The 15,633-nt window shown below is 48.6% G+C and overlaps 1 protein-coding gene and 1 long non-coding RNA gene across 12 annotated transcripts in view; one reads left to right on the top strand and one right to left on the bottom strand.

The window, feature by feature from the left end:
* MCTP2 (multiple C2 and transmembrane domain containing 2) overlaps positions 1 to 3,212 on the bottom strand; it is a 252,067-nt gene extending 248,855 nt beyond the window's left edge. For 4 of the 11 annotated variants that reach the window (XR_016218666.1, XR_016218667.1, XR_016218668.1 and 1 more), the window contains exon 1: positions 3,040 to 3,206. The gene's annotated coding sequence lies outside the window, so the exon portion shown is untranslated. Of the gene's footprint in view, positions 1 to 2,570; positions 2,600 to 3,039 lie in introns of all 11 variants that reach the window. The other 7 variants (XM_089311098.1, XM_089311099.1, XM_089311100.1 and 4 more) reach the window with 7 other exon arrangements.
* A 473-nt stretch (positions 3,213 to 3,685) lies between these two features.
* LOC149122919 (uncharacterized) lies at positions 3,686 to 15,193 on the top strand. The gene is made up of 3 exons (XR_016218497.1): positions 3,686 to 5,060; positions 8,279 to 8,408; positions 14,307 to 15,193. It is a non-coding gene; the product is annotated as an uncharacterized LOC149122919 (long non-coding RNA).
* Positions 15,194 to 15,633: the final 440 nt, after the last annotated feature.

Here is a 15,633-nt window from a genome sequence, read left to right as displayed (position 1 = left end):
CACAGCAAGGGCTAAGGGTACTCCAGGCAGCCACCCCGCTGTGCCGTGATCCACGAGGTCAGCGCCCCAGAACACAGGCTCCCAGCAGCGAGGACCTCCGTCTCCTCGCAACTTGGGAATTAGAGGCTGACGGCAAGTTGGGGTGAGCAGGGACCAAAGACTCCCCTGGGAGACCGACCAACCAGGAATGCCTTGGAGACCAGACTTCACAGACTGTCTCTGCATATGGGAGGACAGTCTCCCATCAGCCAGGTCCTGTGCCACCCCATACAGCAGTCTCCTCTGCCCCAGAGGCCAGGAGTCCTCTCTGACCACAATGTTCCCTCCTGCTCAGAGGTAGCAGAGCCTCAGCCTCTCTGCCTGGGCCCTCGGGAGCAGCTGGCTGCTGGGAGACGCCCTGCTCTCAGGCACTGGGGAGCCAGCCTGCTCTCGGGAGGCATTTCCATGTAAATATTTCTTAGGTTGCCCAACAAGGTCTCAGCCAAGACAGACTTTCCACAAGTGGTCATCACTTTGTCCCACTTTAAGTAAATGGTCACTTCTGTATGCAGCTTCCGACTTTTCTGAGGGCCCCAGACTGCCCACCACTCAGGCCTCATGAAACCCCACCAGCCCCTGCTTCCCACCCCCTATGTATTCTGTTCCTTGGCCATTTGGATTTTCTGGAAATTTCTCCGATTTATCCCTTATCCTGCTCTCCCACAAATATAACATCTTAAAGTACACATTTAGCAACATCTACACAGGGTTTTGGATGCTCCCAGAGAGGAGTTCAAGCTGTCACATCAATTTCACTGTCAAAGGAAGACAGAGGAACACTGCACCAAGCATGGTCCGTTCCTCCCGACACAGGAGAGAGATTTCTTTAGTGGGTCACCGAAAATGCCGCGAAGTACGTTAAATAGAAATTTAGTGTAATTACCAAATGTTATATGGAGTGTTCCGAGAAAGCAAGTCTTCTTCATGACAAGTCTTATGTAAGTTCTAGGAGCTATTTTCTGTCGCATTCTATAGTTAACTTGAAGGTCGCTTTGGTATTCTACTTGCACTTCAGGAAACTCAGTTGGGTTTAGATCATTTACCTGATAACCAAATTAGGAACTTTAGGAGTCCCAGTCAAATCAGCCCACTGCAGCCATCCTCCCCTCCAGAAATCGGTTGAAGGAAAGATGGTCTTCTAATATCAGATACGTGCATGATGCCTGCAGCTTGTTCTAGATTTTATTAATGCAGAGAGACAGAGACAAACGGAGAAAGATCTTACGCCTGCTGGTTCACTCCCTCTCACCCACAACAGCTGAGGGTAGGTCAGGCTGCATCCAGGAGCCTGGCACCCAGTCCCAGTCTCCCAGTCAGGGAAGCCGGGACCCAACGGTCTGAGCCATCCTCTCCGGCTTGCTAAGGACGCACATTAGCAGGAAACTGGAACCTGGAGCCACGCAGGGGCTTGAACCCAAGCACGCACATACGGGATGCGAGTGTCCCAGAGTCCTAACCGGGGTGCTGAACACCCACCCCAATGTAGACTTAGATGCAGAGTCCTTTCTAGGTAACAGCAGCTGCTTCTATTCTGCTCCCAGTTCCAAAAAGAAACCAAGTTTATCCTTTGTTAAGGAACAGAAATGCCCTGAACTCAGCCGGTCTGCAGTGTGTAACAGGAGGAGGATATGTATTCTTTGTGATGGCAGCACCGCTTTGGAAAGAACAGGTGTTCGAATGTTCTCTTGTTCCCCCATCCTAGGTAGGGCACAGCCTAACCACAGGAGAGGAAACAGTTCCTCTTGCGTTTCTAACACGTTCACCCTCAGGAGGTAGAGCTCAGGAAGGTAAATTTGCATTCTGACACCTGTCGGAGGCACGCTACTTGTCGGAGCAGCAACGTGGACTGTCAGGAGTCACCCTCGGTGCAGAGCTCCCTGCCTTGGTTTCTCAACTCCACCTGGAAGTCGTGGATCCACCAAGTGTGCTGGATGCCCCCAGGTGAAGTGCCAGCACACGCACTTGACCCATGAGATTCCAAGGGCGGTTTTGCCCATTCTCCGGGCGGTAATTGACCGATTGGACTAGTAATCTAACTCTACCAATCTCCCCCCACTTAAATACTTAATCACCATCATAGCGGTGCCCCTGGCCTCTCTCTAAACACCACCTGTAGGGAATGGACGCCCTAAGATACCGCCTTGTATCAACACCTGTGCTACCAAACAGCAAATCCGCCTGGCTCTCCCCGAGGCTTGCTCCTAACACAGGTTCAATAAGTATTTGCTAAATTGAAATACTGCTGATCCAAGCAGAGAATGAACGCTGATGGAAATCACGATGCACAGAACTCCCGCCGGAAGCAGGCGGCTGGACTCAGGACTGTCCGAGACAGCCCAAGTTTCCAGGAGAAACTGCTGTGGACCAGAGGGGGTCCCCGCCAATGCGACGTCCGCGCGCGGCCGGGACCCTAAAGACCCGCGAAAACGCGCGCTGGGGAAGCGGGTCCCTAAAAGCCGAGAGCACGCTGTCGGCTTAGCGAACCAGCAGGTGCCGGGAACTCCCCGCAAGTCGTCGCCTCGCAGGCTCACCTCCATCCTCACGGCCTTTTCCGCTCTTCCTTGGGGGCGACCGAAAGAAACCCTCTGAAACCTGCCACGATGTCCTGAGGCTGCCTGCGCTCCTGTGGCTGAACGAACGGCAGCGCCAGGGACCCGAGTCCAAGCCTCCCCAGGTGAGGAGCTGACCTCCGCGGCCACGCTCGGCCGGCGACAGTGGGGCGACCCACGCCGCGGCGCCCCGGGACGTGAACGCGTGGCTTTGAAAGCAGAAGAACCCCGGACAGGCTGCCGCCCACCTCCCTGGCACACCCCCCTGCGCCCCTCTCCGCGGGTGTCCGCCTTCCGGCCTCGGGACCCCTTTCCCACCCCCGGACCTGCGGCTGCAGGATAGTACGCGCCCCGGAGTCCCATCCCGGCTCCTCCGGGGGGCCCAGTTCCCCTCCTAAGGGAAAGCAGACGCCCACCCCGCGCCGCCAGGTGAGCCTCGCGGCGCCCTCACCTGCGGGAGGCCGCGTCCCGGGGGCTGCCACACACGGGGGTCGCCGCAAGCGAACGCAGGAGAGCCCAGACGCGGCGGGGCCAGGGCACCGCCGAGCGCCACGGGACTTCCTCCGGCCCCGCGGGCCCCGCCTTAAAGGGGAGGAGGCGCCGCGCGTCACCTGGGGGCCGCCCCCGACCCCAGCGCCGCAGCTGTGGCCACCCAAGCGCGGGCTCGCAGCGTGGCTCGGGCTGGGCGTGGACCAGAATCTGCGGGTAAATCACCCGTCGGGGCGGCCCCCCAGGAGTGGCAGGTGTTTGCCCAGGAGGGCAGGTGTGGCTGGCAATAGCAACGGCGTCCTTTCCGAATCGCCCCCCCCGCCCCAGTCCCCGTGCCCCCGCCCCGGGGGGGATCCGCTGTGCCCCTGGGGGTCGCAGAGAGGCGTCCCACTCCCGCCCCGACCCCGGGAAGAGGCGCAGCTGCTCGGCCTCCCCCTCCCTGGCACTCGCGCGCGGTCCAGGCTGCAAGTCAGCACAGGGCCCTGGTGCGCTGCCCACCCCACCCCACCCCCGTCGGTGTTGGGGTGCCTGGTGCGCTGCCCGCCCCCACCCCCTCGTCGGTGACTCTCAGCTTTCCCTTTAAAACCCGGGGATTAAAATAGTGGCTGCATTGATTGACCTCAAGCTCTGGCACCTGGCGACCACATAATACCGAGGTCACAGAACAGCCTGGGAAGAAGGCCGGAGAGCAGGGAGAAGCCTGCTCAGGATGGCTCTGCCGTGAGAACGCTAGTTAGCGTCTGCGCTTGCATGAAACACGAGATCAGTGCAATCTTCACACCCTGGTGCGCCAGTTTAAGTGGAGGAAATTTGGCCAGAGGAGCACCCCATTGCCTGAAGGTAGACAGCAGGTGGATGGCCGGCCAACGTGGGCTGAAGGTGCCCCCCCACCACCAGAGCACAGTAACCAGGGAAACCGAAGCAAAGGGCAGAGGGGAGGGAGAGAGGGAGAGCGAGGAGCAGTCCAGAGCTGCCTGGCTCTACAAATGAATTAAAATAGCCAGAGAACCACACAAAAAGCTTTCTGCCTCCCTTGCCCCAGTGGAGTTCCTGTTCTGGGGTTCCGGCAGCCCAACCGCAGGCTGAAATGACTCCCGGCAGTTTGCCATCATTCAGCGCCATAGAAAGTGAAACAGCTGCAAAGAGACAGGGAAGGGCCCTGCCCCACCACCACCGCAGAGCCTGTACCCGCTCCTCCTCCTGGGGTGTTCTGATATCCCCATGGTCCAAGCCCGGATCTGCCTCCTCCTAGTAGTGAGCTCCACCCACAATTTAATGTTCTTGCTTTTACCCGTTTAACTTTGCTACCTAACCCAGCAGCGCTCAGACAGCAGCTGGACTCACCTGCCCCCACCTAGCTGATGCGGTGCTGTCCTAACTTCTTCAACAGGTTTAAACCAAACCTTACATTAGAAGTCCTGTCCAGTGATGTTCTGTTTGTTGCTTTCTAAAGCAAAAAAGCTCCTCAGTTTATTAAAAAAAAAAAAAAATCCTGCTCTTGCCTTGAGTCTGTTCCAGAAACAGCCCCGCCGTGTCATCATGCACACGGTGCCCCTGCAGATGCACTCGCTGATACACCTCAGTGGTTGCCAGACAGTCAGCAGTGAAATGGCAGGCTGGCTGCCTTCAGGCGGACTAGGTGTGTAGACTAGGCAGTGCTCCTTTGCTGTCCCAGCTAAGCCGCCTGTCACGCATTCCTAAGGACTGTGGTGGAGGTAGCTCAGCGATGTTGCTGTGCCTGTCTGGACCAGTCGGAGCAATTTAACTTGGACAAATTACAGCTGGTGCAGTCGCCCGGAATCGTCGACAATGGGGTTAGAGGAGTCCTCTCAAAACGGGAGAAGCCGTTGTCTCCAAGTGCACAGGGGCTGCAGCTCATTTTCCTCCGCTCGGAAGGATCACAGCAGCTTCCCGAGCCGCCCCATAAGAGCTGGCACGCGCTCAGTCCAGCTCGGCTCCACTGGAGGATTCAGGACTCACCTTGTGAGTACAAATCCCTTGAAGGCCCAACAGAGAGTTTTCCGAGCTCTGCCAGGGGCCTGGCACCCAGTATCCCTCATGTGTGCCCTTACTGGCACCTCTCACTTCTGGGCCAATAAAAGCAGGAGGAGAAAAAACGATCGAGACATAAACGTGTAGATGCAGATCTGGCAGGAGGGGAAAGTGAGGTGATGCTTACAGTACATGTATCCCATTGTCCAAGCGACAGTTCGTAGCACGTATAGACTAAGAAGTATGTGCGCTTTCTTCCGTGGCGCTGAGAGAAGGGCATTCATTGCGTCCCTGGTACAAGTAGTTTTTGTATTTACTGAAGTTTTTGTTTTCTGTTGTGTAGTTGGCAGGCCACCCCTTTTTATACAGGCAAGTGTAGACAGAAGTTAGTGGCTACCTCCACCTGCTCTGCCAGTGAGTAGCTGTGTGGTTTTCCTACCTACTTCCTACACCTTCCTGCAAGGACTGATCCCACCAGAAAGTGGGCCTTCTTTGCTAATTACACAGAAGTACGCCTTGCTATAAAATCTTTCCTCAGAAACCAGTGCAGCATGTAATTGTCTCAATCCTGTTAGGTGGAAAGGTGTGTCAGATATGCACACACATACTCAACATAGCTTGGTATGCGGAAATGTGCACAGGTGCCAAGTTGCTCAATATCAGACTTTTATGAATGTTGTATTTTTGTAGAATGAGAACTTTAATGGCTAAGATGAATATCATATTAATTGCTTTAAAAAATTAAAATTACCTGAGATACGAAGAGTATATATTTAAAGATGTATTCCCTTTCATCAGACGAGAGGAGCAAATTTATTTTTCAGATGAAGGTTAGCCTTATCCAAAATTACTCCCGCAGCACTGACATTTTTGTCGTTGATGAGTTCCTTCCGGTGACCTAATTGCTTAACGCTTTCTCAAAACCAAGAGGGACTTTCATATCGCACAGAACTGCTGTGGCCTGGGTTCACTTTCACTGAGTGATTCTCTCCGGTATTGCCACTGGCAACAGGCAGGCCATCTCAAGAATCAACCTTGAGAAATGCGGTGTTGAATTTGCATTTGGACTGGCAGTCAGGGTCATGGTTTCTAAAATTTACTGTCTGCTTTATGAGGATCCAAAGTAGAAGGCATCACTCATGTGAGGGCCAGAAGTCTTGGGCTTTCCCACAGGAATGGGTTAGTTTGCATCCTGTGTGTCCTACAAATAGCACCTTCTAATTTATCTCCTTCTCTGCTTCCCTGACTGCAATGCGCAGAGTGGCTCGCCGCTGGCGCAGGTTCAGAAATGCTCATCTGTACGCTGAGCAAGGGAACCTTCTTTTTCTGCCATTATCTCTTGAAGTCTGAGAAGAAACTAGGGGAATTGCCAGGGCTGGAATATTAGCCTAAGGATCTATTCTCTGTGCAAGAAGCAACCCCGCCATTGGCATATTCATTTCATAATTAGCATATACATAATTAGCAGCTACAATCAAAGACATGAACTTGGGTTCCCACCAGGACCAGTTCAGTAAAATAAATGCGACCATGGCCACATAAGAAACTCATGACTAGAGCCTAGGGAGATTACTGACGCCATAAACAAGAGTGTCAAATTGTTAAGTCAACAACAGGAGTCACTGTGTACTTACTTCTCATGTGGGATCTGTCCTTAATTTGTTGTCCAATGTGAAGTAATGCTATAACTAGTACTGAAACAGTATTTTACACTTTGTGTTTCTGTGTGGGTGCAAACTGATGAAATCTTTACTTAATATATACTGAATCGATCTTCTGTATATAAAGAGAATTGAAAATGAATCTTGATGTGAATGGAATGGGAGAGGGAGTGGGAGATGGGAGGGGTGCAAGTGGGAGGGAAATTATGGGGGGGAAGCCAATGTAATCCATAAACTGTACTTTGGAAATTTATATTTACTAAAGAAAAAAAAAAAAAAACAGAAAAAGTGGAGGCCAGCGCCGCGGCTCAATAGGCTAATCCTCCACCTGCAACACCGGCATCCTGGGTTCTAGTCCCCGTCGGGGCGCCAGATTCTGTCCCAGTTGCTCCTCTTCCAGTCCAGCTCTCTGCTGTGGCCCGGGAGTGCAGTGGAGGATGGCCCAAGTACTTGGGCCCTGCACCCACATGAGAGACCAGAAGCAACTGGCTCCTGGCTTCAGATTAGCGCGGTGTGCTGGCCGCAGTGGCCATTGGGGAGTGAACCAACGGAAAAGGAAGACCTTTCTCTCTGTCTCCCTCTCACACTCTACTCTGCCTGTCAAAAATAAAAATAAAAAAAAGAGACAGTGGAGATTTCCACAAACAGCAGAATGTACACTCATAGAAAGACATCAAATTCACTTATTGTTAATTCTGTGCAGGTGGCTAGAAACCAGGTGATTGGTTTGTCCCTGATCCACAATGAGTTGAGAAGATCAACAGTAAACACAATGGGATGTAAGACAAATAGAATATGATAGCTTCTGCCCTCCAGGGGATCACAGTTTGGGCGTAGGGAAAGATGTGTAAACAAATAAGCACAATAGCTGGGAGAAGAGACTGGCACAGTAGCACCTGCAGTGCTCAGGGAGCCCATGAGGTCAGTGCAGGAAACCAGGGAGGGAATAAATGGGGGATTATCAGGAACAGTGACTCCAGGCAGCCCCTGGTGCAGGCACAGAGTGCCTTCTGGTTGAAACCTGGCTCACACCATTAGGATGAACACAGAATCCACCAGCAGGACAAGAGTAATTCCAGCCATGTTTACAGACTCGTTGACTCAGAAAGCTAAAGTCTAGGTACACAGGGACAAGTGATAACTACACTATGCCTGTGGACTTTAACAAATTCAGACCTGAAGTCTCTGGTCTGTCTTTTAACCACAAGGGACATATAACTGAAGGTTTAATTCATCCAGTCTTCAATTGATGACCCTCATGATGACCTACAAAGAAATGACAGAATAACTAATTAATGGATTGGAAATTGTAAGGAAACACATGGGTTTTATTAAGTGCATAATAACAATACTTTCAGACTAGCTGGATATACAACACTTGCTTTGCTGGTTTTTTTAAGCACCTCTTAATAATAGCTGTTGTTGCCACTTCCAGTGAGAACCTGGGCCTAAAACAAAGATTAAATAGCAAACAAATTTATCCATAAAACTGGTTAGCTTCTGTGTTTCCAGAATACAGGTACTAAATCTTTTCTTTTTCCCTATTAGGAAAACAACTGACTTTTGTGAAAAAAAATTGTATATTGTATAAAAGGCATATTCTTTTGAAAATGTTTTTTCTCGGTTGGAACATCCTGTTCAGCTGACCTGAAAACAGAGAAGAATAAGGATCAGCCAGGTATGAAATTCACTTCAAGTCCTGTCGAGAGGAGTTTTTCACCTGATGCGCTGACGCATCAGACGTGTTAGTCGTAGTTTTGGGCTTTGCACCCACCTCGGTGAGGGCTGTGACCAGTCTCCTCCTCCTCCGTGGCTTTTGAGGATATTAGACATGGTTTGGTGAATCTGCAAACACACTCTCCATCCAGTGCCTCTCATTTGGAAATCCAACGGCTGGTATTTCACACTGTGTGTGCTTTGTGCACATTCGCTGGCAAGATGTGCTTGGGAAATCCGTAAAACTAAGAAAGGACCCTAAGCCACGTGCTCCTACACATGCTGCCTGCTGGGTCTTTAAGTTTTATGTTAGTTAAGTCTCAATTCTGATAGCCCATCTTTCTTCTCTAGCCATGGGAGCCGATCACGGCTCTTGAAAACCAACCAGATCCCAATATCATGTTATTTTACCTGTGCAAACTACATCTCCACATGTTGCTGAGTTGTATTTTTTTTTAATTAAAGCTTATCTCTTTGAGAGAGTCGGAAGGCGAATGCCCCGAGGGCCAGTAGTTGAAGTGTTACAGTCATTATTCTGTCTGTTGGCTGCTCAAGTTTCTTGTAGCTCTGGAATTTTGCATTTCGCAAGGAGGAAATGTCCCTAGTCGCTTAAGGATGGAACCTGGCAGAAGAATACAGGGCAGAATTAGCACCGTCCTGAAGTGTGACTGGAAGTCAGAGGGGCGGGAATTAAAAGTGAAAATGCCTGTGATCCATGAACAGTAGTGGGGACAGCACAGACAAAGGTAGAATTCACACTGGGGAGGAACAACCACTTCACACCCTCAGGACAAGTGGACCAGAAAGGGTTAAGATAACAAGATAGGCAGTAATCAGCAAGAATGTCCTGATGTTATCAATGATGATAAGGGCTGAAGACATTCAAAGTTCACGCTAGTCTAACTAATGGAAGTCAGACAGTTTTCCTCTTTAGAATCACACATCCCTGAAGGTACGGCAGTCACTCCAGCTGTGCTGTGCTCTGTGAGGGACCCGCAGGTTGCCATTGTACCTTATGTGACCGCATTGCTCTATGAGAATATGAACGCCCATTGGTTCATTCCTATAAATTCAATGCACACACTGCAAGAGTGATATTAAAAAGGGTTGTTTGCAAGAATCAGCATTTTGTTTTACCATGCATTACACATTAGCTGACTGCCTGATATAGAAGTTGCGCTTTTCTCTGTGCACAAAAGCTATCCTTTCTTCCATTACTGTGTGTGCTTTCCTCCTGCTGTGTTCCGTTCTCAGTTTCCTACCTGGAGCTCTGATTCCCACCTCTCCTACCACCTCGTTTATTCCCTCACTCCCAAAAATCCAGAAAGAAATTTAGATGAAAATATCTTCTGAAAACCATGTAAAATGCCATGTCCTCCCCAGAAAGCCCCCTCACCCCTGAACTAAAAGCAAAGAACCCCTCCCCTTGGCTTTCCCCATTGCAACCTGTCCTTAGCAGTCTTACACACTTCAATCAAGAACAACTGTTTCTGCTTTTTACGGATAAAAGGGTTTCAACCATTATGTGTCTACATGGATTTAATTGTCCCCCTCCCTCCTATTATGGATGCTGCTTACAGAAGATTGAGGCTACTGGGCAGGTCCTGCTGATATAGGCGGGCATACAGGTTAAAGTTGATTAGGTTTGTGAGTTGGGCGACCACTCCTTCACCATGCCCCTGTGTGAGCTTAGGCCCCTACCTGGCCACACCTGAGTGCCCACCGGCCCATCAGGTTAATTAACCACTCCTCTTTGAAAGTGGATTAAAAGCCTGGGTCATGGTGTGTCCACGCCTTCCTTTCCTTGGCCTCTTGCCAGTACAGGGCTAACTGCAGCCCTGCACCTCCAGGGCGCTTGGCCTTTGGGCGCTTGGCCTTTGGGCCACTTGCCCGGTGCTTCCTGGCCTGGATGCTCCTCCACGTGGCTGGTTCCTAGTACTCGCTATGAACCTAGATTTACCCCTCTCTCTTAGATAAAGCTCTCACTCTCCTATGCATCTTTTACACTGAGTAAAAGCTTAAAATGTACCGTGTTGCCTTGTTCATTTATGCTGGGATTCAGAATTCTTTTCTGAATATTAGGCAAGAACCCAAATGGGCTTATTAATATTGGGAATTTATTAATAAGCACAGGGTGATAGTGTACGGTGCCCCAGATGGGACTTTGAGAACTTTTTTTTTTTTTTTTTTTTTGACAGGCAGAGTGGACAGTGAGAGAGAGAGAGACAGAGAGAAAGGTCTTCCTTTGCCGTTGGTTCACCCTCCAATGGCCGCCGCTGCAGCCGGCGCACCGCGCTGATCCGATGGCAGGAGCCAGGATCCAGGTGCTTTTCCTGGTCTCCCATGGGGTGCAGGGCCCAAGCACCTGGGCCATCCTCCACTGCACTCCCTGGCCATAGCAGAGAGCTGGCCTGGAAGAGGGGCAACCGGGACAGAATCCGGCGCCCCGACCGGGACTAGAACCCGGTGTGCCGGCGCCGCAAGGTGGAGGATTAGCCTATTGAGCCACGGCGCCGGCTCAAGGGACTTTGAGAACTTTAAGAGGGCCATATTCTGGTGTCATATTTTAGGGGGGCCCAATCACGATTTCACCGCCGTTCAGTAGGTCTCCTGTCTCATCTCCTCGCCGTTGTTTCCCTGGGTGTCGTTCTGAGCTGTTTCCCTTGCTCTGTGTTCAGCTTGGTTAAATTTCTCCCGCAATGTCTCACCTGCTGTTAACCTGTACAAGTAGACTCTTCATCTCGGCTATTGTATTGTTCTTTTGTAGAAGTTTCATTTGGGTCTTTTACAGATTTTTCTTCTCCTTTTCATTTCAATGATTTTCTCTACTTTGTTGAAAGAGGAGAGCATCTTGATAAAGCCATTTTGGCCTCCTTATCAGTTTCATTTTTGGGTTTCTTTCACATGAATGATCTTACAACTTGTGGTGGGCCTTTTATCCTATTTTCCACATGCCTACAATATTTTTATTAAATTCCATGCAATGTAAATTTTATATTAATTAGTTGAGGCATCTTTTAAGATAATTATTTGCTTAATTTTTTTTCTGGAGTACAGGCAAGTTACCTGGAAACAGCCTGAATTTCTGGAGGGTTGTTTTGAAGCTTTGTTTGGTGGATCCAGACAATCCTTAGTCTGGGGTTTTAAATTCTAAGAATTCTCCATGTGTTAGGAGACCTTTCTTTGCTGTCTTATGAGAACTTGAACTATCCCTGACCTTGTATGGACTACAGGGACTGTTCTACCTGCTCCCTTTGGGTGGTTTCCATATACACCTGAATGATTGGAACCCTGTGTAAACTGATGTCTCTCTCTCTCTTTCTCTCTCTCTCTCCCCCTCCCCCTCCCTCCCTCCCTGCAAATGTTTCTTCTGTATTCTCTCCCCATGACTGCCAGTTTTGTCCCCCTAATCTCTCCTTCATCCTGAAAGAAGCCATTAGGCTTTTTTTGGTGTCCTCTCCCAGTGCTGTGGCCTGAAAACTCTCTGTGAACTGAGCTGAGGCAACCACAGGGCTCACCTCATTCACGTCTCCTCTCTTGGGGATCACAGCATGGCCTATCTGTCGTCCAATGCCTGAAAATACCACTGACACACATATCTGGGATATTTGCTGTTGTTCAATGGGGGAGAGTAAATCCAGTCTCCTCTATTCATATGGACAGTGCTGAAGTTAATCCTATAGACATTTACCTTGATCTCAAACATGACTTGTAAGATAGTTATTCTACATGCGAGAAGGGACTTGACTAAGATGGGCTTTTTGGTTTGTTTTAACTGTGGAGAAATGCACCAGGAGTCAGGATACTGAAATTCATAACTCTTGAGCAAATTATACCGTCAGTTTTAGGAAATCAATTTCCTGAAGATATTGGACCTAAAGATTTTTAGCATTTTCACCCAAGAGGTTCACTGTGTTACTATCACTATTTTCATTCATCACATTGAGTATCTCACTGGCACTCTGATGAGGAGATCCAGCCCCAATACACTGGCAACACCAGCAACATCAGTGGGGACTCTGGTGGCCGTGATGACGTGAGGGCTGGTTCACAGAGTTGATTCAGTGCCAGCCAAAAGCATAGAAGCATCCTGGACTGACAATATTCCTGCCCCGCCCCAGTCCAGTCCAGTGTCTCCTGTTGTACAATAGGGCCTCACCACCTGCAGCATAAGCCAAACCAGTCCGAATGAACTTTCTCTCCTAATTTAGTCCTACATTTCCGTGGAATTATTATTCAAGGGATGGATGATTGATCATTTCTTTTTCTACTTTCCCATAATCTGACAATAAAATTTCAAATTTGAATATCTAGAAACTTTTGCTAGATGTGAGCTGTTTATCATCCACCATGGAAAGGTAGGAAGTTCATACTGAGAATAAATTTTAAAACACACAACAACAAGCCTGGTACAGCAGTGAGCTCAAGTTCAGCCAACTCATTGTCCAGTGACTTTGGGCAGTTAGTTTCCCTTAGATGCGAGTTAGGATAGTGTCCACATCAGAGTATTAGTGAGCGTATCCAGGCAAGCAGATACTCAGCACAATGGGATGACAATGCTTGTGGATGCACTTGCCTTACTTTCATTGGATTTTTTTCAACATTTCATGATGAAGAATCTCAAACATACATCAAACTTTTAAGACTTACCATGAAAATATGTATATCTATCAACTAGATTCTATTATATATTTTATTATACTCATCAAACTATCCACTCCCCCACCCAAATAATTTGTTTAATTTTTGATGCATTTCAAAGTGAACTGCAAACATTATTACAACTACATGCACACCACTAACTAGAGCTCAGTATTTTCTTTGGGTATAAATGTATACATTCATGCATAAAATTCCCAGTGTAACTTCACAGAGTTCTGATTAATGAGTTTGCGTATGGTACCAGATCTTGGACATTATCTTCATGCTTCAAAAATAATTCATACCCTGCCCCAGTCAGTTCCTCTCATGCCACAGGAACGCACACACTCACACAGACACACTCACAGAGCCACACAGGTACACAGGCACACACAGGCAATCACACACTCATACGTACATTCACACACACACATACAGGCACACAGGCACACAGACACACACTGTTGGTACACACGCAATGTGCATGCACACACAGTCACACACACAAGTACATATACATGCTCACCTGTACAGACACATATGCATACGGGCACTCACAAACTGGCCACTTCGGTCCCAGTACCTTGTTTCCATTACAGATTAGTTTTTCCTGTTCTGAACTTCAAATGAGCCAGGTAACATATTCACATTCTCTCACAGAAAAATCCATCCGTTTCGCTGTGGGTACTAGATTCTCCCTCTTTCTTTCCGAGTGACGTTCTGCTGTATGTATGTACACAGCTTGATTCTACATCGTATTGGTAAGGCATTGGATGTTTCCACTTCGGGGCTATTATGACTAAAGTTGCTAAATATATTTTTAAGCAAGCAGTTTTGTTCATCAGGTTTGAGGTCATAAGGGTTGCTTATAGTGTTGAACAATCGCCACGTGCACACACACTTAGAGCAAATCCCCTGAGAACAAAAGAAAGGGAGATCATTCTTGTTCCCTGCGTGAGGGAAGACCCTTTACAGATGTTGGAGTTTTCTGTAATTTAGAGAAAATTCTTACACTCTTAATTTTCACCCATTTTACTGGACATGATGACCTTGTATTGTTGCTTAGTTAATAAATTTAATAAAAACAGTTGACCAGAGTCAAGTCAGTTAAAGTCTGAGTTGAACTGTACAAAACTGTAGGAGCCTCAGGTCCCAAATGCTGGACACATGGACCTTCCTGTCCCTCCAAGCAGCATTGTTTGTACCCTTTTCTCTACAGGAGCTCCGATGGCCCGCCTGCTGCCAACTTTTGAGTACGTGGAGCTGGTGCTGTTTTAGGGAATGGACTGGGCCAGAACTTGGGAGACCTGAGCTCCAGTTGTGCCTTCTACGGGAAGGGGGATCAAATGGCCCCTAAAGAATGAAGATGATTAAGGAAGTGACTTCAGAAGATTATCTCAAATAAAACAAGTGTTGTCTTCCCTTTGGAGTTTCCTCGGGATTTTTGAGCCGTTGCAACTTCCTCAATTCTCCAGTCATTGCAAGGCAATTTTTGTCAAGGGCCATTGTGGGCTTGACCCAGCTTCCCATACAAAGGACCTTTGGTTCCAAGGTTGTGCAGTTAGAATGTGCTGGGATTGAACCTAGGGGGGACTGAATCTAAAGTCTGTGATTTGAGCATTTCACATGGGCCTGGAGCTGGCGTGACCCCTCTGGGAATTGGGTGGCATTGGTGGGTCCGCATCCAGGATCACCAGGCAAATGACAAACCGCCTTCACTGACAGCCTCCACTGCACCAGGCTGTGCAGCCACAATGCCGCATTTCCTCCTAGGCAGAAGTCTGGCGGTGCCACTGACTCCTGGGCCTTAATGGACAAGACCACAGCCGGCTGCCTCTCAGAATACTGCTGACCTTACCCTGGAGCTTCTTCCCTTCAGGTCTTTAGTAGCCTCTACATTGCTTTTGAACTTCATCTCAGATTGTAAGATTTCCTTCACCTAACTGTCTACATTTGAGCCTCAGTGTCAATTCTTTGTCCTGAACGTTCCTTACAATTGTATATCAGGTTAGGCATAGGGAGTGCAGAGATGAATACAACACTGTCATCCCTTAATATTTCTGGGGGAATGGTTCCAGGACCCCCAAGAACACCAAATACTGTGGTATTGGCTGATAACCCATGCACATCTCTTTGTGCAGTTTAAATCACCTCTAGATTACTAATAATACTGAGTACATTATAAATTGCATGTAAACAGTTGTTATTTTCTGTGGCTAAAGAGCAATGACAAGTGAACAGAGTCTGCACATGTGCAGAACAGATGTAGCCACTTCAGGCCTGACGATGTGGCACACAACGGGAGGTTGGTTGAATCCACAGATGCGGAAACAAAGGATACAAAAGGCCTCCTATCTCCTATAGCAGGCATCTACTTGTTAATGGATAACTTTGCAGAAAGAAGTGCAGTGTGACTATCAGTCATAAAATGAACATGGGCCAGAGGTTTTGTTTGATTTCTTAATAATGGAACATTAAACTGTTCTAGCTAGTTCAGAGGGGGGGGGGTCAAAGAAACACAAATTCATTTGGAATAGCTGAATTTT

This window comes from Oryctolagus cuniculus, chromosome 12 (assembly GCF_051225735.1).
Source record: "Oryctolagus cuniculus isolate XC-2025 breed Fujian yellow rabbit chromosome 12, ASM5122573v1, whole genome shotgun sequence".
In the NCBI taxonomy this organism is placed as follows: Eukaryota; Metazoa; Chordata; class Mammalia; order Lagomorpha; family Leporidae; genus Oryctolagus; species Oryctolagus cuniculus.
Note: the sequence above shows the minus strand (reverse complement) of the source record. Positions and strands in the feature narration are given on the sequence as shown.